The following is a 24,894-nucleotide window of genomic DNA, read 5'->3' as shown; positions in this document are numbered from 1 at the left end:
CTTTCCTTATGTCAATTCTATCAATTTCTAATCTATTTGAAATACTACTACAAATGAATTTTTCTTTTAAAAAATCAATTTTATTATGTCACTTAAGTTCAAAAAGCCTCAGTGGCTGTTTCTTTCCTGGGAGGAGAGGGAATAAGGAGTCAAAGACGACTCTTTGGTTTGAGCACGTAGGTGGGTCAGGGTGTCATTAACACAGGGGACCCAGAAGAAGATAGTTTTGGGACCAGAGGGAGATGCTGAAGACCACAGAATTTGAGGGACTTGTGAGACATAGAGAGCAAGTAAGTGAACACTCAGACTTGATGTTCAAGAGAGAGAACTGAGCTGGAGAGAAACATTTGAGAGTCGCCATGATACTGAGAGTTATAAAACTACAAACAGGTAAGATTGCTTAGGGAAGTGGACAGAGTGAGAAGAAAGTCTAGGACATACCTCTGGTATTAAAAGAAAACTTCTAATATTTGAAGAGCTCACATACAGAAGAAAAATCAGTTTAGCAAAACTAGGGCCAGTGGGAAAAAGTGTGAGAATCCAATTTTATCCCATGATTCAAGAGAAATGTGCATTAACTAGATCAATGGCAGTCATTCCCCCAGCCTAGGAACCCCAGGAGCCTGGGTTGAGTCACAGTTTATCACTATGTTTCTTATTCTGCGGAGAGATTACCTCCACGGAATAAGAAAGCTGATCACATAGCTTCTCAGCTTCTTTCAATTCTCAGAGTTTATGATTCAAATATGTTTCATTTTTCTCTGCAGTCTGTAAACACCTTGAGCCTAAGGATTATTCCTTAGAGAAGTGCCAGGTCTGATGTGGATCTAAATAAGCATTATTTATCATTTAGACTTTGGAAAGCTCTGTAAAATGACATTAGTAAATACTTCTTAATCATCCCTGTTCAAAGAATATCGAAAACAGGGCATAGACATAAGATGGAGGAATTTGCGGGGCTGGGGGGTAAGAGAAGAGGAGGGGACACAGAGCTGAAAGAGAGAGAAGAGCCCTAATAGAGGGGAAAACCGTAGTTGCATGCTTTAGAATAAGGATTAGTTATTGCAAAAACAGCAGTCTAATATAAGTGCTGGGAGGTAGTTTAATTGTACACGATGCCTTTGTTGTGATAGTCTGTGGGAGTGCCCAACATACGCTGCACAGACAATACACACACACACACACACACAATTTGAGTCTTCTCTTTTCTGCCCTGCAATAGTCCCCCTATCTAAAAGATAACAGTCATATTAAAAGAAGGTATTCTACTTGATGCTACTTTAAACCAAATACAAATCAAACCACACGTGCACACATACCCTAAAGCTTCAGTGAAATGCAGAAGGATGTGACATTTTACAGTTAACTGGAACTCACTGGCTTTTAGGAGTTAAAGGCATCACAGTTGGCAAGTACTTGGGAGAAGGTGGGAGCGCAGTCAACAGGCAAAAATGAAATCTTCGATCAACGCCTTTACTTACACGTGTGCCAAAACAAGCAGTTGGTTCTTTGTGAAAATCTCATTATTGGAAGGTGTTCTTCTAGTTGTATTAATCGAGGCATGCAACAGCTAAGGCAATTTGCTGTTGGAAAGGTATATTCTCCTGTTTTTCCTATGTTTAAAAGGGAGCATTAGATGGAAAGCATAATTTCCCTTGTGTTGTGGATTGTAAATGCTGCAAAATGGCTGCTTTCCTTCCCCATCATTGCTTCCTTTAAGACAATTATACTCAGTAAAGCAAACACTTATGTCCTCAATCTTTCAGTACAAAAATATTCCCTTTGAATTGGGTTATTTTGCATGTGTCTGGCAGCCATTTCCAGGACTCAGCCAGTAGCTCATTTCAAAAGCAAATGATAATTTGCAGATTCCATGCCATGGAATTGAAATTAGTCTTGTATGTCCTAATATTTCGTACTCTGTCTGCAGCTGCCAAAAATGATCTCCTTTTCTTGAAACTGAGCTAAATTGGGCTAAGTCCAATTCAACAAATATATGGTAATTGTATTCTGAATGACTGTTTAGAGGAGTATCACACCATCTTTTCGGAAACCTCAGGCACTTATAGACAATGTGTCCCAACCCTTCCCTGTCCTGCAATTGCCAAATGACTGGAAAGGAAGTAGATTTCCTACAGAAGAACAGGCAGCCTCCATTGCATCATGAACCCTACTGTGAGCAAGCTACATTCTTGGTGGATTGCCTGTCACTTTAAAATATCTGTACCTTGTGATTGGAGGTCATGGGCAAGACTGTCAGGTGACTTTGCTTATAAATCAATTCCTTAGAATGATAAGAACCTCAAAACCACTGGCGTGGTCTCAAAGAACTGGAATCTGCACCTCCCCTGATTCCCAAACAATCAAAAAATTAGAAGTACTGCCATATTCAACCAATTTCAGCTCTAAGAATATTATTAATAAAACAGTCCATATTAAATAGATCTTGCTTTGTGCCAGATCTGTTCTTTGTGCCAGCTGCTGTTCTAAGCACATTATATGTGCAAACACTTCATCCTCACGAAGCCTAATAATACAGGTACTCTTCCAACTGTCCCCCTATTTTGTATATGGGGACACTGAGTCTCTGAGTAGGTAAGGGAGTTGCTCAAGTTCATAGAGCTATTAACTTGTAGACTCAGGATTCCAACAAAGGCAGTAGGGCTCTAGGATCTCAGCTCTTGACCACTTCACTGAGGCTACTGTGATTTTTCAGGGTGTGATCATCATTATTTGAGAAGTGTTTCTTTAAATCTTTCTTCAAGCATTCCTGTTATTACTGAGCCTGTTTCCCTATGGGCATAATTTCATCTTGTTACTCTGCTCTCCTTTCCCCACTCTCCTTCCTTCCATTAGGTCTATAATCAATGATCATGTATCAAGCACTACCATGCCCACAGTTCTTCAGCAGACATGAGACTATTTCACTTAAAGAAGGAGCAAACTTTACACATGTGCTCTATGCTTCTTTCTTTGACAATTCTAATAAAAATCATATTTATAGCACCAGTAGGAAGTTACTTTAAGTTCGCCTTCTACTCCTATTTTTATGCTTTCTTATCCTTTCTTTCCCAACTTTGCCCACCTTCCCCATCCCCATTTCAAGTTACTTTATTTTAACTCCTAGTTATTTGACTGAGTGTTCATCAAAAATCATGGATGGTTATTTGCAGGTGGAGCAATTATAATAACTTCAATGTGTCCTTAAAATACACACTTTCCATCTTTCCTCTTAATAATAGTTTCGAAGATCTTAAAGCTCATTTAGTCACCAAGCCAACCTGCCTAAGTGTTTCTCGAAGCTATTCCATCTAAACCCACTGCCACTTTGTAAGTACAGACTTACGTGACCTCAGCAATAATGACAAACCATTAACTAGTTTCCTTACGTGTGGCTATATCACTTTCAAACCTATTTTCCACCTACCTACTAGTGATTTCTCTAAAATACCCAGGGGCGCCTGGCTGGTTCAGTTGGAAGAGCATGTGACTCTTGATCTTGGAGTTGTGAGTACAGGCCCCACATTGGGTGTAGAAATCGCTTAAAAGGGGCGCCTGGGTGGCTCAGTGGGTTAAGCCGCTGCCTTCAGCTCAGGTCATGATCTCAGGGTCCTGGGATCGAGTCCCGCATCGGGCTCTCTGCTCAGCAGGGAGCCTGCTTCCCTCTCTCTCTCTCTCTCTCTTTCTCTCTGCCTGCCTCTCCATCTACTTGTGATTTCTCTCTGTCAAAGAAATAAATAAAATCTGTAAAAAAAAAATAAATAAATAAAGCAAATAGCTCATCTGTTTTAAAAAAAAAAAAAAAAAAAGAAATCGCTTAAAAATAAAATCTTTAAAAAAAACAAAAAACAAAAAACAAAACTCTGATTTTATCATATTATGATCCAGCACATATGGGATACAGTCCACATTCGTTTTGAGGGGGCTGCTGGCCTCATTCCCAGCCCCTCATGCCTTCCTCACTTCTTGCTTCCATCCTCTGCATTCATTGCTATCTGCCAGTTCTTGCTCTTCTCTCTGCAGGAACAACTGCCCCTCTTCGTTACCTGGCAGCTACCTGTCAACTTTGCACAGGCAGCTCCCAGAGTATTTCTTCTAGGATGCCTTGCCTCTCCCTCCTACAGATTCTCTACTGCAAACCACTCCCACTAGATTAGTTATTTCTTTCTGTTTTTCCCTCAGACATGCATTTACTACACTGACTCAAAATGATCTGTTTCTTTCTTCAGTGTATCAGGTCTTCATTCACCTTCTGTTCATTAGGCTGTATTCATGATCCAATGGTTAGCTCAGAGGGGATGCCATAAGTGTATGTAGAAGTGAACTGGAATTTTCCCAAATGCTTCAACAAAGAAGGAGACCAAAGGGAGACACCACATTCCCAGCAGACATTTGGTTTTTGTGGAAAGAAAAGGAAAATTGTTTCAGAATCTCATTAGACTCTAATTTATCATGGGTTTTAAAACTTCATTTGCTTTAACAAAACTTTCACAGGACTAACTCACCCAAGAGAAGGTAACAAAATGATGATGCTAGAGTTCCATTCTATTTAAATTTAAATCTCCTTTTGCCAGGAAATGTCAGTGCTGATGCTATTAGAATCAGAGGCCCCACTTTTGCAGCTCTCCTGCTGGGCTTAAGTGAGCCACAAGTAGGTCAAGTGTCTCACTCCCTGAGTCAATGGCTCTGCCTGAAATAGAATGCAGAAGGATAAATCTCTTCTCTCAGACTTGCTCAGACAAAGCCAGCATTTTGATGTAAGACCAAGCACAGCTAGAAATCAACATGGATGCCAATGCACCTGTTGAGAAAAAAAGTATTTGGAGCAAGGATTTATGATAGAGTGAGGATATGAACATATTCCAAGTAGTTTTCAAAGAATGCACTACCAATACTAGGAAAAAATAATTCAACTATATGTATTTGGCCCTAACAGAATAAACTTGATCCATAAATATGACTTAATTCATCTTCTACAAAAATGCTGCTATGATTCTGCTGCCAAGATTTAAAATAATCTTTTATGTGAGGTTTTTTAAATGGCATGACTAAGGTGTGGATATGAGCTAAATTTAGTTCTCAAGGAGCAAACAGAAGAAACTAGCCTTCCATGGTCTGGTGCCTGCCTCTCTTTCACCTTTCTCCCTCATCACAGGTAGCCCTGACTTATAGATGCCAGCCACACCAACACTTTTCTCATATCACACTTTCTTGCCTTTATGGCCCAGGTCATCCTGTTCCCCTAGTTTGGCCTCAACTGTCTTCTGTGCTCTCACGATGCTCTATACAGTCCACAGTTACTATACATGCCCTGGTGATATTTGGAGTCATTTCTGATAGTCACAGCTGGATGGGGAGGCCATTGGCATGCGTAGCGGTGGGGTGTGTGTGCTACTAAACAGTCTACAAGGTGCAAGTCCAATAATAATAATAATAATAATAATAATAATAAAACTTGATAGTGCTGATGTTGAGAAATACTAACTTGGAATGTCTGCTACATCAAACAAGATGAGTTAATGTTTGAGGAAAGAAGCAAGTCTACGCTAAGGAATGTGGTACATCTGGAATAATGACCCTCTGAGGAAGAATTCCTTTGCCATTCTCTCTCTCTGTTCTTGTCTCCTCTCTCTTGGAAAATAGCCCTCCAGTCTCCTGTTTAGCAGCAATACAGTGCAGAGCCTACTAGCAGATAACCGCAGCTCAAAACTTACTGCGTTCTTTGTTAACATGCGCAGAGAACATACTCAGCATGGACTGCAGCTAACCAGACAAAAGGAGTTTGTTTAGTTCTGCATATGCTGGTTCTGGTTTGCAAGTCTGAAATTACTTATTAAAAAATGGATCCCAGGTTTATATGGAAAGCACAGCATTATCAAAACTATCTAGCATAATCAGATGCTCAACTGAATGAAAAGTCACCAAGTAGAAAATTTATGAGTGTCAATATATCTTCAAATTGAAATGATCTTAAGGGATTATACAGGCCTCCCTATCTTGCATGCTTATTTGAGAATCAAAGAGGAAAATGGAAAATTTACAACAATCTTGCCAACTAGAATTCTGGGTTTTAAAAAATCCTTTGAGAGAATCTAATTTTATCTGCTGTAAAATGGCTTCTCAGTACATAAGAGAGAGAAACTGTCTCTCTAGTCCCTTCCTGGACTTCATGCTTAAGTCCTTTCAGGTCATGAGGACACCACTGGATACCTCATAGCTCTGCACCAGCCACGCAGGAAATGGAAAATCCCACAGACATTAAAAATGCCAAGCTGGGGTGGATGTGGAGGGTGGGGTTATCTGGGATTGGGAGGGGAGGGAGAGACCCAAAAACCTGAGGTGTCTTAGACTGACAAAACTGCCCATCTTGTCCTGTCTGTTTCTTTCCAGTTCTCCTCATAAAGAGATATATCTCGATCTGGGATTAATAAAAATCATGATCTAAGGGTATATGGGAGGCTGGGATGCTCAGCCCCATTCGCAATCCAGATTTTTCTCCAGAGGGAAGAGGAGGCAGTCAATCTTTTTGCCTTCTTCAAACATCAGCCACCCAGTTAAACTAAACTGGTACATCTAAAATTTGCCAGGAGCATAAAAATTTCAAGTTCCAATTATCATAACTGGTAACGGGGTAAAGGTGAAAGAAAAACTTGAAAACAATTGTGCAATCTAATTAATGTTACAACAAAGCTCTAGAAAAGAAAGTAAATGTATACAAATGAAATTACCTTAGGAACAAAAAACCAGAAATGTGGTACCTAAATTTACTTTTGCATTAAAAGAAAGGACAACGCAGTCAAGTGATGTGATCCCTGAGAGAAGTGAAACTCCTGAAGCAATGAGAAGGCTCTGCACTATTCTTTTCCTCTCTTTCCATCAGAGAAGCCTGGATTAGTTTTCTGTACTTGAGTTTTCTAGCTACTCTAGATAAGAGTTTCCATTTAGAAATGAACTACTGTACAAGATACCTTTCTGGTATTACTGTTAACAGCAGAATGTTTTAATACTTCTAAGTAGAACAAAGCATGTCATCTTTTCCAAGAATACCTGTTAGAGGTATGTGGGCCATGCATTTCTGCACACTTAGCATCCTTAGGCAGGAATATGCCAGATTTGCACTCTGTTGCTGCCTTTTTTCAACATGTGTCATCTGAAGGAGGGAGTGAGTCGTGATTACACCACGTTCAGCCTCCTGGATGGCTGTGTGTTCTCAGGCCTATATGCACACAGTCAGGCTGAGGTTGCACCTTTGAGCTTTGTGAGAAAGGAGTACCCGCATAATGACACATAGTAATTTTCCTTGTCCACTAACCTGAATTCCACATAGCATACAACAAGGTACATGTTCTGTCACCAGATGTTTGATCAGTATATACTAAAGCCATGTCCTGGGGATACTGCCGGGTTTTATATTGATGCTTTTTGCTTTGACAGAACAATGTACAAGACTGGTATTGATTTTTCTCTGGGTAGTTGGTAGACTCCACACATGTGAGGAGTTTTAGTGGACTGACATCTGTTTTCTTGAGAATTTTTTTTTTTCTTTAGTCTCCTTAGCATGTTATACATGAGTAGAGTGATTGTATTATTTACTATCCAATAAGGGATGCTTTTGTCTGGAAAAAGGTTCAAGTAGAAGGGACACTTGGACCATAGACACACACTGAGACTGCCCCAGGCAAATTGAAACTGTAGGTCATCCTACATAAGGGCAAATGGGCTGGGAGCCGTGGCACAGTACTCCAGACATGTATTTTAAATGAGAGGTGTGGCCAAAGATTGCATCTTCTCCTCAACAATGGCACCAAGTTTTGTTTTTGTTTTTGTTTTTCTTTTGTTTTTAATGAAATCTACGCCTATGAATTGTTCTGGCTGCTTGGCCTAAGAAAGAGTGAGGCCAACAAATAAATGGAACCTGTAGTATTTGTGCTTATTTACCAAAGCATGGGACATCACTGCAAGAGTAAGACAGGTCTTTAGAGGTATTCAAGTTCAGTTAGCTCTACTGAGATGAATGTAAAGACATAATGAAAGAAATATATTCTCAGTCATAGCCCAAAGAAAACATTGCCAACTCATGTTCAGTGCCAAAGTAAAAGTGAGATTATAATCTTGTCGTTTTTCCCACCATCAACCATGGTATTATCAATGAATTCTCTCATTCAATTCTGTTGTTTCCACAGGACTTGAAGATGTATCATTGATCTAAATAGAAGGAGAGATTAAAAGCTTCCAGGACAAACAACAACTGAAAGAATTTGCAAATATCATTGATCTAAAACAACTATAAAACTTACTCTAGATCTATTATAACCTGCAATCACAACGCTGAAATTCTTAGCATCTTGTGGACTTACTCGGAGTACCTGAAGATCCATGTGATTTTACCTGCTTCCCCTATCTTGTTAAACTTGCTAGGTGGTTAGTTGGTATTGTTTAATTGACTTCAACATTTTAGGAATCCACCAATTTCGTTCTAACTTTAGTCAGAAGCTGTTGGCCTCAGTCAATCCCCTGGTGATAATCCTAACTAGCACCTGAATGCATCATGTCATTCCAAACCAAGCTTTGGAAAATCTGTGCTTTATTTTTTTTTTTTTTTTTTTCATGTATTTATTTATTTATTTATTTATTTATTTTTTTTTTTAATTTTTTATTTTTTATAAACATATATTTTTATCCCCAGGGGTACAGGTCTGTGAATCACCAGGTTTACACACTTCACAGCACTCACCAAATCACATACCCTCCCCAATGTCCATAATCCCACCCCCTTCTCCCAAACCCCCTCCCCCCCGGCAACCCTCAGTTTGTTTTGTGAGATTAAGAGTCACTTATGGTTTGTCTCCCTCCCAATCCCATCTTGTTTCATTTATTCTTCTTCTACCCACTTAAGCCTCCATGTTGTATCACCACTTCCTCATATCAGGGAGATCATATGATAGTTGTCTTTCTCTGCTTGACTTATTTCGCTAAGCATGATACGCTCTAGTTCCATCCATGTTGTTGCAAATGGCAAGATTTCATTTCTTTTGATGGCTGCATAGTATTCCATTGTGTATATATACCACATCTTCTTGATCCATTCATCTGTTGATGGGCATCTAGGTTCTTTCCATAGTTTGGCTATTGTGGACATTGCTGCTATAAACATTTGGGTGCATGTGCCCCTTTGGATCACTACATTTGTATATTTAGGGTAAATACCCAATAGTGCAATTGCTGGGTCATAGGGCAGTTCTATTTTCAACATTTTGAGGAACCTCCATGCTGTTTTCCAGAGTGGCTGCACCAGCTTGCATTCCCACCAACAGTGTAGGAGGGTTCCCCTTTCTCCGCATCCTCGCCAGCATCTGTCATTTCCTGACTTGTTGATTTTAGCCATTCTGACTGGTGTGAGGTGATATCTCATTGTGGTTTTGATTTGTATTTCCCTGATGCCGAGTGATATGGAGCACTTTTTCATGTGTCTGTTCGCCATCTGGATGTCTTCTTTGCAGAAATGTCTGTTCATGTCCTCTGCCCATTTCTTGATTGGATTATTTGTTCTTTGGGTGTTGAGTTTGCTAAGTTCTTTATAGATTCTGGACACTAGTCCTTTATCTGATATGTCGTTTGCAAATATCTTCTCCCATTCTGTCAGTTGTCTTTTGATTTTGTTAACTGTTTCCTTTGCTGTGCAAAAGCTTTTGATCTTGATGAAATCCCAGTAGTTCATTTTTTCCCTTGCTTCCCTTGCCTTTTGCGTTGTTCCTAGGAAGATGTTGCTGCGGCAGAGGTCGAAGAGGTTGCTGCCCGTGTTCTCCTCAAGGATTTTGATGGATTCCTTTCGTACATTGAGGTCCTTCATCCATTTTGAGTCTATTTTTGTGTGTGGTGTAAGGGAATGGTCCAATTTCAATTTATATGGAACCAGAAAAGACCTCGAATAGCCAAAGGGATATTGAAAAAGAAAGCCAACGTTGGTGGCATCACAATTCCGGACTTCAGGCTCTATTACAAAGCTGTCATCATCAAGACAGCATGGTACTGGCACAAAAACAGACACATAGATCAATGGAACAGAATAGAGAGCCCAGAAATAGACCCTCAAATCTATGGTCAACTAATCTTCGACAAAGCAGGAAAGAATGTCCAATGGAAAAAAGACAGCCTTTTCAATAAATGGTGCTGGGAAAATTGGACAGCCACATGCAGAAAAATGAAATCTGTGCTTTATTTTGAGTGATTGGTGGTTCCCACTGCCTGTTTCTAAACCGTCTGGCAGATGACAACCTTCTGCATTTAATAACTTCTCATTTCCCTGCTAGATCGTAGTAATTTTTTTAAGGTATTTCATATGGCAATTAATGAATGACAATTCTCAATGAAATTCAACCACAGGTGGCACAATAATAGCAAGCATCTTATTGGAGACAGCAATATCCAGACAGCTACCTTTATACATGCTTACACTGATACATGTTCAGGAAATTACCACAAAGGACAACTTATATTTCTGGGAGCTGGCAGGTTGCTTTTCATTTAATTATGCAATGTATACCTGATTCTAAAAATATGAAAGTGTTGACAAAATACATCCATAAATCAAGAGACTATATATATGGGGCTGGTTAGTTTTGCAAATGGAACAAAAGCCACCGAAATGGTGAAATGGCAAGAATTTTCACTGTGACAGTGTACATAAGGTAATAGAACAACCCTTCACTCCTCATACTTTTTGTACTTTTCATCTGCTTTTTAGAAACTCAGAATAATTTCACATAGTTGCATGCGCTTATTTTTGGAAAGCTGAGCTGTGAAATGGTTCATGGTGTTTGTCTCTCCAAGGTGCCCAAGTGAGTCTTAAAACAGTATGTTTAAAAAAAAAAAAAAAAAGCTAACAGCATATGAACTGCAAAAAGGGATGGTGCATGGGTCAACAGATATTGTAAAGAATGTGGCCGGGCCTTGTGACCTGATGAATCAAGAGGATAAATCTGCTCAAGATCATCACCCTTCCCTCTCCCAAATGATTAGATCCATCTGGTCCTCATTATTTTTCAGGGACTTCCTGCACAGTCCATTTTCATGAGTTCTGCCTGGGGCTTCCTCCCTGTTTTCAGAGCACGTGTGCTGAGTTCTGCAGACTCACCCCTGTCTTACGTATCCTTGCATGTTTTACAAACTTAGAATGGCATTTGGGCTGCCTGGCTCCAAACCTCACTTGGTGATAATGACAACAGAGTTGCTGCTGGAGAACTATTGTGAGCTTCTTGTTTGCAATCGAGTAGGAGGTGGCACCTGCTAGGCAGGACAGCTCAGGGACAGTGAGGACAAGGAGGCACTCCCCCACATTTCTATTTCTAATGAGTCTTTCTCATGCAACAGAGTCTACCAGAGCAGAGTTCTCTGCCCCTTGTCGTGCTCACCAAGTATGACATGGATGTCTGAAGAGGAGCCAACTCAGTACTGATAAATGAGAGAGAGAGAGAGAGAGAGGATAGGATAGGAAGGGAAAGGAAGGGAAGAGAAAAGAAAGGAAAAGAAAGGGGAGGGGAGGGAAGGAAAGGGAAGGAAAAGAAAGAAAAATGTAGCAACTTATTTAAAAATCAATGATCTCTTTATGTAATCATATGACATCGATCACTCTGGAACTTAAATGCTCCCACATACCAAGAATACACTGAAATATATCAGGTCCAAATAGCCAAGAGCAGACACCTTTGAGTAAAGATGCCCTGTGACAACTGTAGTGTTCTGACCTGCCTCCTAATATCATGGCCATGTCAGCGGAAGGCAGCTGGGAGACAGCATGCAGTCTGCAGATGAGGGGGGAGGTTGAAGTTGAAGACTGGGCAAACCTAAACAGGATTAAATGAATGCAACTCTATCTTTAACTAAAAGTGAAATAAAAATTAAATGAAAATGTGGAGTGACGGGGCCTCACACTGTGAGATCAGGGTGCACTAGACACAGAGAGAATGCTATGCCGCATGACAGACTGGATGGGGACAAGGCAAACACCAGCCCCATGAGGGAATGAAGGAGATTTAAGGTCAAGGTGAAGAAAGACCATAATGGTATAATTTAAACTCTGTCTGTACAAAACGTTATGAGGCTCTCAGAATTACATGGAATAATAAAAACATGCATGCACATATCCCAGCAGCAAGCAGTCTAGTTTATCACCTCTTTTAAATTTTATACACTGAAAGTCATCACAGTAAGAAAATCAACCACCACATTTTCATAGGACTCACCAGAGCGATCCTTCATGGTCCGGATATGCACCCAATGGAATGTATTCTTCACACAACTCAAATTTATGCCCCCACACACTCTCTCCATACCAATGGAATGCACTCGCCATGTCCATTCTTAGAGATGAAGAGAACTACTCCTGTACAGTGATCTGCCAATTAAAAATTAAGGAGAGAAGGATAATTAGAAACCAAGACCTGACTTGCTTTCTTTTGGCCCTGTCAACTGTGTTGGGCTGTGCCATTCGCAGTACCAATGTTTCCAGGATTCAGCAAACTGTGATATTTTTTAAGTCTATAGGACCCTGAGGAAAGAAGAACTTTCTAGTTTATTTGTTGAGATTTATGGCAGACTGAGAATGACCAAGGCCAGGTGTGTTCTATGAGGTCACAGAACCATGGCTTTCTTGCTGCTACCTGTGCGAGGCTGCGTCTGTAGTTTAGGTCCTGTCCCTATTTTCCTGTTTCCTCCCTTCCTCCCTTTGTTCTTGTCTTATACTTAGACACTTAGGAGAACAAGAAGATGAGGAAGAGGAAACACCTTTGATGCTTTTCCTTTGAAAATTCACATTGGTGTTAAACTCTTTACTCCACTGGGATTTGCTGGTCTATGAAACAGCGAGTTTGGAAAGGGCGATCTGCAGGGAAGCATCTGCGGGATTCTCTGGTCACCCCTTGACAGGCCACATAATTGTGCCGCAAATCAATATGTCATGCCCCAAACGTAGGCAAGCTCACAGCATGTGATAGAAGTTACTGTGAGGAGATGCTCTCTCCAGGAAATGGAGCTGAACAAACCCACTGAGAATGAAGAGTGGGCCTGGCAGGGAAGCTGCCTGTCTGCTGTGAGCAGTGATAACTGCAGACCCGACCCTGGCTTCCTCAGGGGGAGGGGCAGGACATTCGGACACTCCCCCCCCACCCCTCCACCGCCCCTGCTCCAGGATCCTGCACTCAGAGCTTGCCTTTGGAGGGAAGGGCTGCGTGCTGGGTTCTACCATGAAGGACTTCTATTCCCTCTGTTGCTTTCGATGGCTGGCTGTCATCTTTCATTTCCCCCAGGGTAGCTTCTATTGCTCTGTTAATGTGAGCGTCTTAATTTCACACTGATTCTACACTGAAAATAGGAGATGCTCTGGTCTTTATTTGTTGGAAGAAAAAGTCTCTTTTTAATTCGCAACATTTATTTGTTTTCCCATGGGTGGCCACAGCACTTAGAGAAAAAAGAAAGCTATAGTTGGATGGGGTAGTGGGTAGCATTGAATTAGGGGGCTAAATCATCTTAAGACATATATTCCATTACTATATTTTCTATTTTGATTTACTTATTAATATGTGGTTAATTTATTGGCTTTCCTAACTCCCGACACACACATAACTAAAATGCACACCGTTCTGATTAGTGTGAGAAAATTAAATGCAAATGCTCTTGCAAAGGATAATCCAACACAAAGTTATAAAATGGCTAAGAGATTAAAAAGAAGGAACACCTGGGTGGCTCAGTTAGTTAGGCATCTGCTTTTGGCTCATGTCATGATCCTGAGGTCCTGGGATTGAGCCCTACTTCGGGCTCCCTGCTCGGTGGAGAACCTGCTTCTCCCTCTCCCTCTGCTCCTGCCCTCAGCTTGTGTGCATGCTCTGTCTCTCTGCTGTCTCTCTCAAGTAAATAAATAAAAATTTAAGAAAAAGATTAAAAAGAAGAACTTTAAAATTGTGTAATTGAAGAAACTGAGGGAAGCAGCATATTTAAAGGGTTCAGTACACTTTTCAAAGTATAGCCTTTGAAATGTCAAGTGGAGTTGAACAGACTTGTCTCAGATATGCGTGTAGTACACTTGTGCAGGGCTGGTTAGGTTTCCAGCTGGAAAAGAGTTGGTTTATGTTGCAGCTCTGAGGTGAAGTCGTTGGAAGCCAATCCCATGAGCAGATGCAGACAAGTTCTACCGGTATGGGCATTGTTGTGATAGCCTACATAAGGTGTATCAAAACAGAGGAAGGAGCAAGTCACTGACAGCAACAAAACAAAGTCAGACCGATCCAAAAGATCATGTCGGTCCACAAGAACTTTTCACAGGGCTCATATGCCTGGATGTTCTGCATTGCCCAGTGGGGAGGGGACTGGCAGTCTTCTTGGTGTTAGTGCTGTTCGTATAAAACATGTGGTGTTACATGGAGGTAAAATATTGCAAAATGACCGTCCTAAAGAGAAAGCATTCCTATAGTGGGAACCTGCTTCAGGATGGATTATAAGGGATCAAGTATTAAAAATAAGGAGTGTCCAATCCTTATTTTCTTCTTGCCAAGGAGCGGTATTAGACAGAATTGGCGTTTACATTCTGTTTCTGCCACTTACAGTATAACCTTGAACAAAGCCCTTACCCTTCCTGAGCCTTAGTTATTCTCATCTATTAAATGAAAATAATGATGTTTAACACAGTCATTATGAATTTAGCAGTTTTGAAGCCATGATACATGCTCAATAAATAACAGTAGTTTTAAAAGAAGCTTATATTCTCAGAGTATCTGGGTGGTGCAGTCAGTTAAGTGTCAGACTTCTGGTTTCTGCTCAGGTCATGATCTCAGAGCCAGGGTTCTGTGCTCAGCACAGAGTCTGCTAGAGATCCTCTCCCTCTCCTTCTATCCCCCCCCAACTCGTGCTCTCTCTAATAAATAAATAAATCTTAAAAAAAATAAAAGAAGCTTATATGCTCACTTATTTCAAAATAAGGTCTAAGAATTTGATTCAATAGATACGACTGCATACTTGTAAGCGCTGTGAGGTAGTCTTGATTCTGGAAACAAAGATGGATATGGCACAGAGTCTGCTTTTGTGAGTCTAAACTTCAGTGCAATGGAAGAACAAGGCACAGGGAAAACTGATGAGTCCCAGAAGTGAAGTATAAACACAGATGGCCTGGAACCCTGACCAGGGAGCAATTCGTTCTGATGGTGGGATTGGAGAGCATTTCACTGAGGAGGTGGCATTTTGAGTGATTTATGAATAATGGATCTGTGTTTTTCCCTAGTTCGGTTTGTCGGCTCAACTTATTCCAAATCACCTTTCATGATAATTATGATGGCAGTGAATAGCACACCCTGGACTCAATGTCTACTTTAGGAGAGGAGAGAGAAAACATATTCTTTCTCCCACGCATTTTGTCTATTTAATCATGACAATTTTTATTATCTAAGAAGTAATCAGGCTTGAATAAAGAAGATGCTCTACAAAATCATTTTTGGGAATAGGAAAGAAAAGAAACAAAAAAAATCTGATTCCCATCCAAGATATACTGTCATCACTGATTCTATATTTCCAGTAGCTAAACACTCAAAAGGATTAATTTCAAACACTGTTTTTCATAGTAAACTAATAGAAAGGCAAGGTGGTAAGCAATATAGCTAATATTTATAGAGGGCCTATCATGTATTAGGTGCTCTTCTCTAGACTTTATATATGTTACTTAATTCTCAAGAGTTCTATGAATTATGTATCATCATGATGCCCATTTCACCGTTGAGGAAACTGAAGCATGAAAAGATTCATTAACTATTCCCAAGACCACAGAGCTAAGTAGAAAGAATATTAGCTTAAAAATTGGGAGATCCTTCACTTCCAATCTGTTCAAACTAACTAGATAAGAGACCTTGGACTGGTCACCTACATTAACATGGGAAAATAATTAGAGGAATTCTTTGAGTTTTAATTGTGCTAAAGCTATGCATAATCTTTGTTTCAAACCATTAGATGTTTTAAATATTTTCAGACTCATTCATAATATTTTAATTTAAAGTAATTTAGCTTAAAATAGTTCTTCAACTTTCTTTGCCTTCCTAGTTTGTGTAATTAAGGACATCAACTCAAAACAGTTTTATGTTAGGAGAAATTTATAAGAACTCAGGATGAGAAATCCAAGAAGGAGGAAGTGGAGAAGGCACTTATTGCAAAGAATGTAAGAGTTACACCTATTAATTTTTTTCTTGCATTTCCAATTTTTTTTTTTTTTTAAAGAGAGAAAGAGTGTGTGTGTGGTTAGAGTGGGGAGGGACAAAGGGACAGAGAGAATCCTAAGCAGGCTCCACACTCAGAGCCTGACACAGGGCTCAATCTCATGACCCTGAGATCAGGACCTAAGCTGAAATCAAGAGCCGGATGCTTAACTGACTAAGGCACCCAGTTCCAGTCTCTGCTCCATGTTAGTTTGCCTACAGGTTCTCCCACTTCAGAGTGACCTCTTGGATGAATTTTTATTCTCCAATCTGTTATCATTTAGATAAAAAATCTAGTTAACATGTAACATTATGGTCATTTTATGTATGAAGATGTATATATATGCACACACACCATTTTTTATATTAGGTCCGCATTTTCACTGGTTCTAAATAGACAAGTTAAAAAACTGTACTTTATACTCTGTAAGAATAAGCAATTCAGACAAAAGTCTGAAGTGGACAGCTAAAAGATATATGTGTGATTAGGAAACATTAAACAAATGCCCAAATCAAAATGGTATACCCTCTCTTTGAACCCTTAGTGGAAGGCTTCACTTCAGCAAGCTGCAGGAAGAGCACAGGGTCACCTGAGTCTGGCTGCGACTTTGCTCGAAGCCAGCCGTCCTGCACGCTAGGCTGAGCTACACAGCCTCTGGCTTCCTTTACAAGCTGTGTTTAAAAAAACAAAAAACCAACCAACCCAGAAAATTGATGGGCCAGATTCTCACTCTGTGTGACTCCTTGGAAGTCTTTTTTACTTGCTTTTTGAGATGTCAGGCCCATCCAGGAGGCAGGATTCTCCTCAGAAGAACTTTAGAATAGAACATTGTTTGAGAACAAAAGGTTGGATCTGGCCCTAAGCAAATAAGTGAGATTTGGAGAGGAAATCTAAACTTGCTGAGGGGCAGGATTTCTGGCCAGCCTGCCCTGAAAAGCCCTAACTTTCTTTAGGTTAACAAAGTCATCTGTCCGTCACCAAGATAATAAAGTCGATGCAAATTCTTGATATTATCTGTTTGGACAAAGAGTCCCTTCCATGGCCTATTCTTAAAATGTACTTCTCTCTTAAACAATCCAAAGTTAAGGGATGGAATCATAATCCTCACTTCTAATCATGTTGCTTTCTCTATGGTTTCCTTAAGACCATCCTCCCAACTGGTATCATTTATATTTTATATTCTCTTCTACTTTCCAGCCCATTTTGAATAGGCAGGACAACTGTGCCTTCTCTTTGGGATCCACTCCTCTTATCCTCTCTAGCCTTTCCATTCCTGGTATATGTTAAACTTCTGTGCTTCCCAATCCAGGTTATATTCCCTTCCTCATCACAATGCTGGGGAGGGATTCTGTGTTGTGTACCTACTTCTAATTGGTAGCTGCTCATAAATTTGGAGTGATGATGAATGTCATCTGTGAGACATCCATAGTCAGTCACTCCATGAACTCACAAGACACCTGGGCCCCTCTGTGGCAGGGTGTAATTTTCCACTTCAGCTGGCAGTATATTGCATGCACAATACCCGTGGGTTGTGGCTCATCTGTAATGGTCATGGAAGTGGACCAACCCAACTGAAAGGCTACAGCAATTCGAGAGCCCTGGTCCCAATTAAATTTATCATGATTTGATGAGGGAAGAGGGGATAGCCAAGTCCTCAAATCCCACTTAGTCTGATAACTCAGCTCTATGTTGTACCTCATGAGATGCTCTGAAACATTGGGCTGCTGCCATCACATCTGTTTCTCTTCTACTTCTGACCCCAATGCCTGAGACCTCCTACAATCACCAGCAGCAGAAATGGCAGTCAAGCTACCAAATTAGTTGTCCTCTTCCTTCCTTCCTTCTTTCTTTCCTTCCTTCCTTCTTTCCTTCCTTCCTTCCTTCCTTCTTCTTTCCTTCTTTTTTCTCCTTTCCTTCTTCTCTCCTTTCCTTTCTTCCAATTAATGGAATGTGGAATACTTTTTCTTACTAATAACTCAAAGATTTATTTTAATTGATTTCAGATCAACTCATTGTAAGCTATTTTTATATTCAAAGTTGTAACATACTCTGCCTGTTTCATATTGCTTTTTAAATGAACATGACTGGGGGCGCCTGGGTGGCTCAGTGGGTTAAGCCTCTGCCTTCGGCTCAGGTCATGATCTCAGTGATCCTGGGATCGAGCCCCGCATCGGGCTCTCTGCTCAGCAGAGAGCCTGCTTCCTCCTCTCTCCTCCTGCTTTCTCCTCTCTCTCTGCTTGCCTCTCTGCCTACTTGTGATCTCTCTCTCTCTCTGTCAATAAATAAAATATTAAAAAAAAAAAAAATGAACATGACTGTTGCTTTCATGACTATCCCTAGCATTGTCTATTTCTGATACAAGGTCAGTTACGTGAAAATCTGTAGATTCCAGGATGAGTTGGTACACAAAAGCTTTGTAAGTACACTAAAGCTTTGTAAAATCCTAAGAAGTGTTAAAATAGCAGTTTCTGTGGGTACTCATATCTTCCTACATTTCAGGAATGCCTTTCACATTTAAAGACCTCTTAAGAGTTCTAAATTATTTAAAATTGCAATAGTAATACCTTCCTATTGTATCTGTCAAACAATGTAGGAATCCACAAAAAAGTTAACACATTCCAGTCACAAGCCCTAACTATCCATGGCCCTGAATAATCAACAGGAAAAGTTTTATGTTTTTTAAATAGTTTTCCCTAAAGATATATTATATTACTAATTATATTAAGTATATAATCACAAATATAGGGAGTTTGTTTTTGTTTGAATTTTGGTTTTGTTTGTTTTTATAAATGTGGAATTATACTACATGTGGGTGCATGTGTGTAATTTAACCAACCATTTCCCTCTTCATGGACAATAGATGGGTTTATTGTGGAGGGGAGGCTGTCTGCTTTTTAAACTACAAGTCATGCTATAGTAAATATCCACCTATATGTGGTCAGTTTTAAAAATCTTTTCTGGCCTGGTTTCCAGATTTGGGTGATAGACTTAAGAAACTGGCCTTTAAAAAACCTTTCATTTTTTCGTTATATAAAAAATTAAAGAATGCCAAATCTCTGGTACTTTCTTAGGAGAAAACTGTAGCAAAGAAGAGCATGACTTCAAATCTTAAAGTTTTATTTTGAGATACAACTTTTGTGTTAGGAAAAATTACTAGAGACTCCTACTCTCCACATCCCATCTTCAAAAAAATGTTAAATCTCCTGAAAATAAAAGGAATAGATTTTGGAGATTATAATAAGTTATATGTCCAAACCTTGAACATGAAGACAGATGTTAACTAGAGAGGAATAAACACATTAATGCAAGAGCCTAAAACTGTCTAAAAGTAGGTATCAAGGATTTATTCAACCTGCAAATATATGCCTAATTAAATTTTGCTGTATTCAGTCTTGCTTATTGTATCCAGCATGAGAGACTGCTGTGTTTGAGAACCCTTAAGAGTCCAGGGGACCCAACAGCAGAAACGGTAACTATTTCAGTCCTCTAAATTTAACTTGACCAAATCAACCAAATGTCTACCTCCCCCAGTTCTCCTGCAGTCAATGATTAGGTGAACAACATGTCATTTAATCATTAATACCTAATTAATACCTAATGGACGATCAGACTTACTCCTTAGGTACTGAATAGCTCAGCCTAGAAAGAAGAGTGCCTTTGACCTAAATAGCAGCATAATTATCTCTAATTATCTGTTTAGACACAGTTTGGCCTAATGTGAAGTCCTTGCATACTCTAACTTAAAATCTTAGATCTGTGCTAGGGGTGAAGATACAAGAGTTCTAATCCTAAGCACACATCAGAGTGGTACTGAACTAATATTCATTGAGTGCCCATGAGGTACCAGGCACTGTTGTAAGGGATCGCATTCACATATCTAATTCTCACAACATACTGATTGAGGCAGTTGCTTAATCACATACATTTTACAGGTGATGAAGTTGAGGCTCAGGGAAATTAATTAACTTACCTTAAATCACATAGTTTGGTCATTGTGGCAGAGCTAAGTTCCAGCTCTTTCTACTAAAATTACTAGGTGCAGGAGAACGACTGGTAGCCACTATAAAAAATAAACCCACAAACATGACAGCTCACACAAAACCGCAGCTCATTTCATGGGCACCAAAAGTCCAAAGCAGATGTTTCTGGTCTGTGGGCAGCTTACTCAACAAGATCACTATAGGACCTAAGCTCTTTCCATCTGGTGGTTTTGCCAATCCCTAAGAACTCATTTTTTACCAGAAGAAGAAAAAAAGTAGCACAGGGAAGGGAAACATAAATTCTAGGAATAAGCCCAGAAGTGGCACAGACCACCACAGTGCTCAGCTTCCCTGCAGAGGAGGCTGGGAAATGCAGTCTAGCTGTGCATCTAGATAGAAGCAAAAGCAAATTTTGATGAACAACCAAGTATTCTCTGCCACAACCTCATTTTTCGCCCAGAAGAAACTGGCAAAATATCTATGCCATGGGGTGCCTGGAAACAAAGACAGAGAAAATAGAGCCATGCCCTTCAGGAATTCATAATTTAAGTTGGCAACAAAGAAATTAATCTATAATGAAAAATAACAGGACAAGTTGGCATAAGAGTGGCCAACTGTGTTACAGGAATTTAGAGACAGGCAATGTGATTATGGGCAGTATTATAAAGGATCTGAGTTATGTCTTAAAGAGAAAGAGCAAGGAACTTTTGGTTCCTGAGGAGAAAAACAAAAAAAATCTTAAAGTGAAAAAAGTCTATATTTGGACTGGAGGCCTCAACTCTAAACTTCAACTACTTCCCAGTTTGGTCTTGGGCAGGTATCTATGTCCTGCAAGTAGATGTCATATTCTCCTGACTGACCTTAGCCATATCACATTATATTATTCATGTTCTCATGGCAGGTGAACAGAATGAGAAGGGCAACTGAACAAAATTAGGAATATGGAGGGAATTTTGTATGAATATTTTTGCTTAATGGCTTGTTTTAGATCATCTATAGGACAGTGTATCACAGATACACTCTGAATCATACTCCACGCTCCCTGATCTAGAGTCATCATGACGACTTAAACAAAACCATGCAATTTTACTGTGGACAGAAATAGTTTTACCATTTTCTAAAATTGTCTGTTTTTGCTCCAACATATAAAGCTCTTCTAAGACAACATCTATTTGCCTCTTTTTATCATATGAAATGAGAATGAGGCAAAGGCCATCAAATGCACAAATCTCCTAAAGGCTTTTTCACTGGTGACTCAGAATCCCTATATGTGTTAGCAAGTAAGTGGTGGGGGGAGGAATATCCTCTTCACCAAGGAAAGCCATAAAGCCTTTATTCCACATAGGAGGAAGTCCACTGATAGAGCACACATTGCCATCCGATATCCCATACACAGAATAAGGAAGCTAAGGGTTGATATCTATTAGATATGCCATTGGATCAGAAGAGAAGAAAAAGATTTAAAAGATGGACAGTAGAGAACGGATGAAGTTCTGAGCAATTTGGAAGATGCTTCCGTGATTCTTGATGAGATGTAGTTAAGAGAGCCCACTTCGGTTACTGAGGTTCTACATCTGAGCTTTCGATTTGATCATGTCCTACTTCAGGGCCTGCTAAAAAAGGAGGGCCATCTCCTTAACATCAGTTCTTGAGTCCTCTCTACTCTGCTTGGCAGTTAATTACTACCAAAGCAGCAATTCCAACCAATTACCCTCTAGTGGGAGCTGACTTGGGTCAGACATCAGAGGGAAGACTGAGGGCCGTATACGTGAATAAAAACGGTTGTTGAAGGAACCCACATCGTGGCTCTTTTAATTTCTGTCAGCCAGCTCTCCATGGTTTTCTCTAAAAGCAATGATTCACCCATGTATTTGCCCTGAGCCTCTGCTTGCGCCAAAACAATGACTTTGGTGAGTGAGACTTTGAACAGAGAAGCTAGCTTCAGGACAAGGCAAAAAGGCTATGTAAAAATGGATATCAAGCTGGGTCCTTGTGTCTCAAATCACAGCCATCTCTGATTACATTTACTCATTTAACAAATATTAACGGAGCTCCTGCTATGGGTCTGTCAGGACAGTTTTAGCTTGTGGCAAACAGTGTGGTACAAATGGAAGTCTCAGCACTCATGGGACACAAGGTTTTGTGCCAACAAGAGGCAAAAATCAGTTAACAAACAGAACACATAGTTAACTTGTGGTAAGCTCAGTGAAGAGAAACAATAGAGTACAGGTCCTTCTGGGGTTGGGCAGGTACCTACACAGAGGATAATGAGGAGGTGAGGAGATGGTTGGTGAGAAGATGGTATTTAAAGTGGGGTCCTGAAGGAGGGAAAGGAGAAAAGGTATTCACCATCTAAAGAGCTAGGGAGGAGAGAAAGGGACAGTTTAGGGACGGATGAAATTAAATATATTGAACTACCAATAAGGGAGACAAGCTGCTGGAACAACATCTTTGATGGCCAGTTTTATGTGTCACCAATCCCTAGTCATTCAAACACTAACATCAGTAATGCTGTGAAGGTATTTTGTAGATGCAATTACTGTTCACAATTACTTGACTTTAGGTAAAGGAGATTATCCTATATCATCTTGGTGGGCCTGATTCAGTCAAGTGGAAGGCCTTAAGAACAGAACTGAGGCTTCCCAGAAGAAAAATTCTCTAACAAAGTGCTGTGGCAGCTGGTACCTGAAATTTCCAGTCTGCCCTTCCTGCTCCATGGATTTCTGACTTGCCTTGCCATCCCCCAACACTACCTAATCCAATTCTTGGCAACAAATCTAACATCTATCTCTGCTTGGCTTTGTTTCTCCAGCTGAGTCCTATCTCATGCCGGGTCTTGCAGACCTCATAGAGGGCCAGCCAGGCATGACTCCTTTAGTTTCTGGGCAGCCTGGAAGTCCAGGGGATTCCAGGAAAGGGACAAGGTGGGCAGGTGTATGCAAGAGTGTGATGGGACATGGTAGCAGTGCTTAGCAATGAGGTGGAGACGTTATTTCACGGTTTTCACAAATTGTGTAACTGAATGGGAGCATGCTGGCTGAATATTAGCTGAAGTTCCAGAAAGGGGGCATAGCATAGGTGAAAACCCTGAGGCCAGAAAGTATTTGGAATCTTCAAGTAAAAGGAGAACAGAGAAGCCAGAAACAGCCAGCAAGAGGGAGAGCAGGATAAAGGGTCATGTGGTGCAGGTACGGTTAAGTACAGCAGGTTTTATTTAAAAGCTCACTGAAGCATTTCAAATAGGTGAGAAACTGCTCAGGGGAGAACGGATTAGCCTGGGGGTACCGTGAAGCCAAACACAAGGGTGTACAGTTTACCTCTGAGCAGCATGGGAGTTTGGTGCCCCTGAGACACCAAAACCCATGCAGTCAAAAATCTGTCTGTAAATTCTGACTCCCCCAAAACTTACACTAACAGCCTAGTGTTCACTGGAAGCTTTACCAATAACATAAACACTTGATTAAAGCATTTTGTACGGTATATGTATTATACACTGTATTGCCATGACAGTGTAGAGAAAACAAAATGTTATTAGGAAAATCAAAGATAAGAGAAAATACGTTTACAATATTATACTGTAAAGAGTCTGGGTATAGTCAGCGCAGCGGGCGGCAGTGGTGCAGGTCTGTCTCTTGCTTCGATACTGTGGAAGAACAGCCGCCGGGACGCCCCTTCCTCCGGCCTCCCACACCCGGCAACCTCTTTTCCGGTCGCAGCCTTCGGAACCACAGTCTGCCTCCTGGGACAACCAGTAACACGGGGCGAACGTAGCCCCTGCAGTGCCCCTCCCCCGGCGCCCCAGCAGGAGCTCCCACCGTCGCCTGATCCCACTCAGGGGGAGGCCGCGTGGACGCCCGGCCCTCTGGGCCGCCTGCACTGACCTCTCTCCGGGCGGCGGCTCGGCGGGGAGCACGTGGCTCCGTCGGCGCCGCTCCCGCCAGCGGGCGGTCCTCGGCGTCGCCTGAAGACGCCAACCAAGCGGCCGGCGGCGCCCCTTCCCGGACTTGCGTGTGGAGGTCGCGCTGACGCGAGCGATCAAACCCTAGACGCCGACTCAGCGGACCGCCCTCCGGAGCTCAGCCTCGTGGCGCAGGCGCCGCCGACTGAGAAGATGGCCGCCGCCTGTCCGCCTCCGCGGGCGGCCCCCAGACGTCACCTCACGCGGCTCCCCTTCGGGCGTCACCGGGACTCTTGCTCCGTGGGGCCCCGTGGTGCGGGCCTGAAGTCAGGGCTTCTGCCCGAGCCTCTTCCTGCGGCCACCGGGCCTCTGTTCAGCCACCCTGAACACGACAGACCAAGCCGTAGGCCAAACGGAATCCACAAAGCGTTTGCAGAGAAAAACATCCGTGTTTAATCGGGCCCAGAGTTCAGAGCCCTGTTGTTCAAGGCTCAAGCATATGTATTGGCAGAGGCAAGAGATAATGATGTCTTGGACAAACGTGACAACAGTGGGGGGGCAGAGAAATGAAAATGATAATGTGAATGCCTGCTGATCAAATAAAAGGAGGGGGACTAAGGGATGAGGCTGATGGCCCCCAATTCTACAGTAGATGATAAAGAGATGACTATCTGTGCCCACCACGGGAGGCTTTTCCCACCACTTTTAATAATCCACCAGGCAGGGTGAGGAGTTGGGTTGTTTAGTTTTGGGGGTGTGGCAAGGCTGGCTCTAGGACAGTGACAC

The 24,894-nt window shown here is 41.2% G+C and overlaps 1 long non-coding RNA gene across 1 annotated transcript in view; it reads right to left on the bottom strand.

The window, feature by feature from the left end:
* The window catches only part of LOC131831384 (uncharacterized), a 52,520-nt gene extending 28,373 nt beyond the window's left edge, over window positions 1-24,147 (bottom strand). The window contains exons 1-2 of the long non-coding RNA XR_009353626.1: window positions 24,092-24,147; window positions 12,243-12,394 (exon numbers count right to left, since the gene is read on the bottom strand). This is a non-coding gene — a long non-coding RNA (uncharacterized LOC131831384). The remainder of the gene's footprint in view (window positions 1-12,242; window positions 12,395-24,091) is intronic.
* Between the last annotated feature and the right edge of the window lie 747 nt (window positions 24,148-24,894).

Source organism: Mustela lutreola, chromosome 5 (assembly GCF_030435805.1).
Source record: "Mustela lutreola isolate mMusLut2 chromosome 5, mMusLut2.pri, whole genome shotgun sequence".
Classification (NCBI taxonomy): Eukaryota; Metazoa; Chordata; class Mammalia; order Carnivora; family Mustelidae; genus Mustela; species Mustela lutreola.
This window is presented reverse-complemented; position numbering and strand designations above follow the sequence as displayed.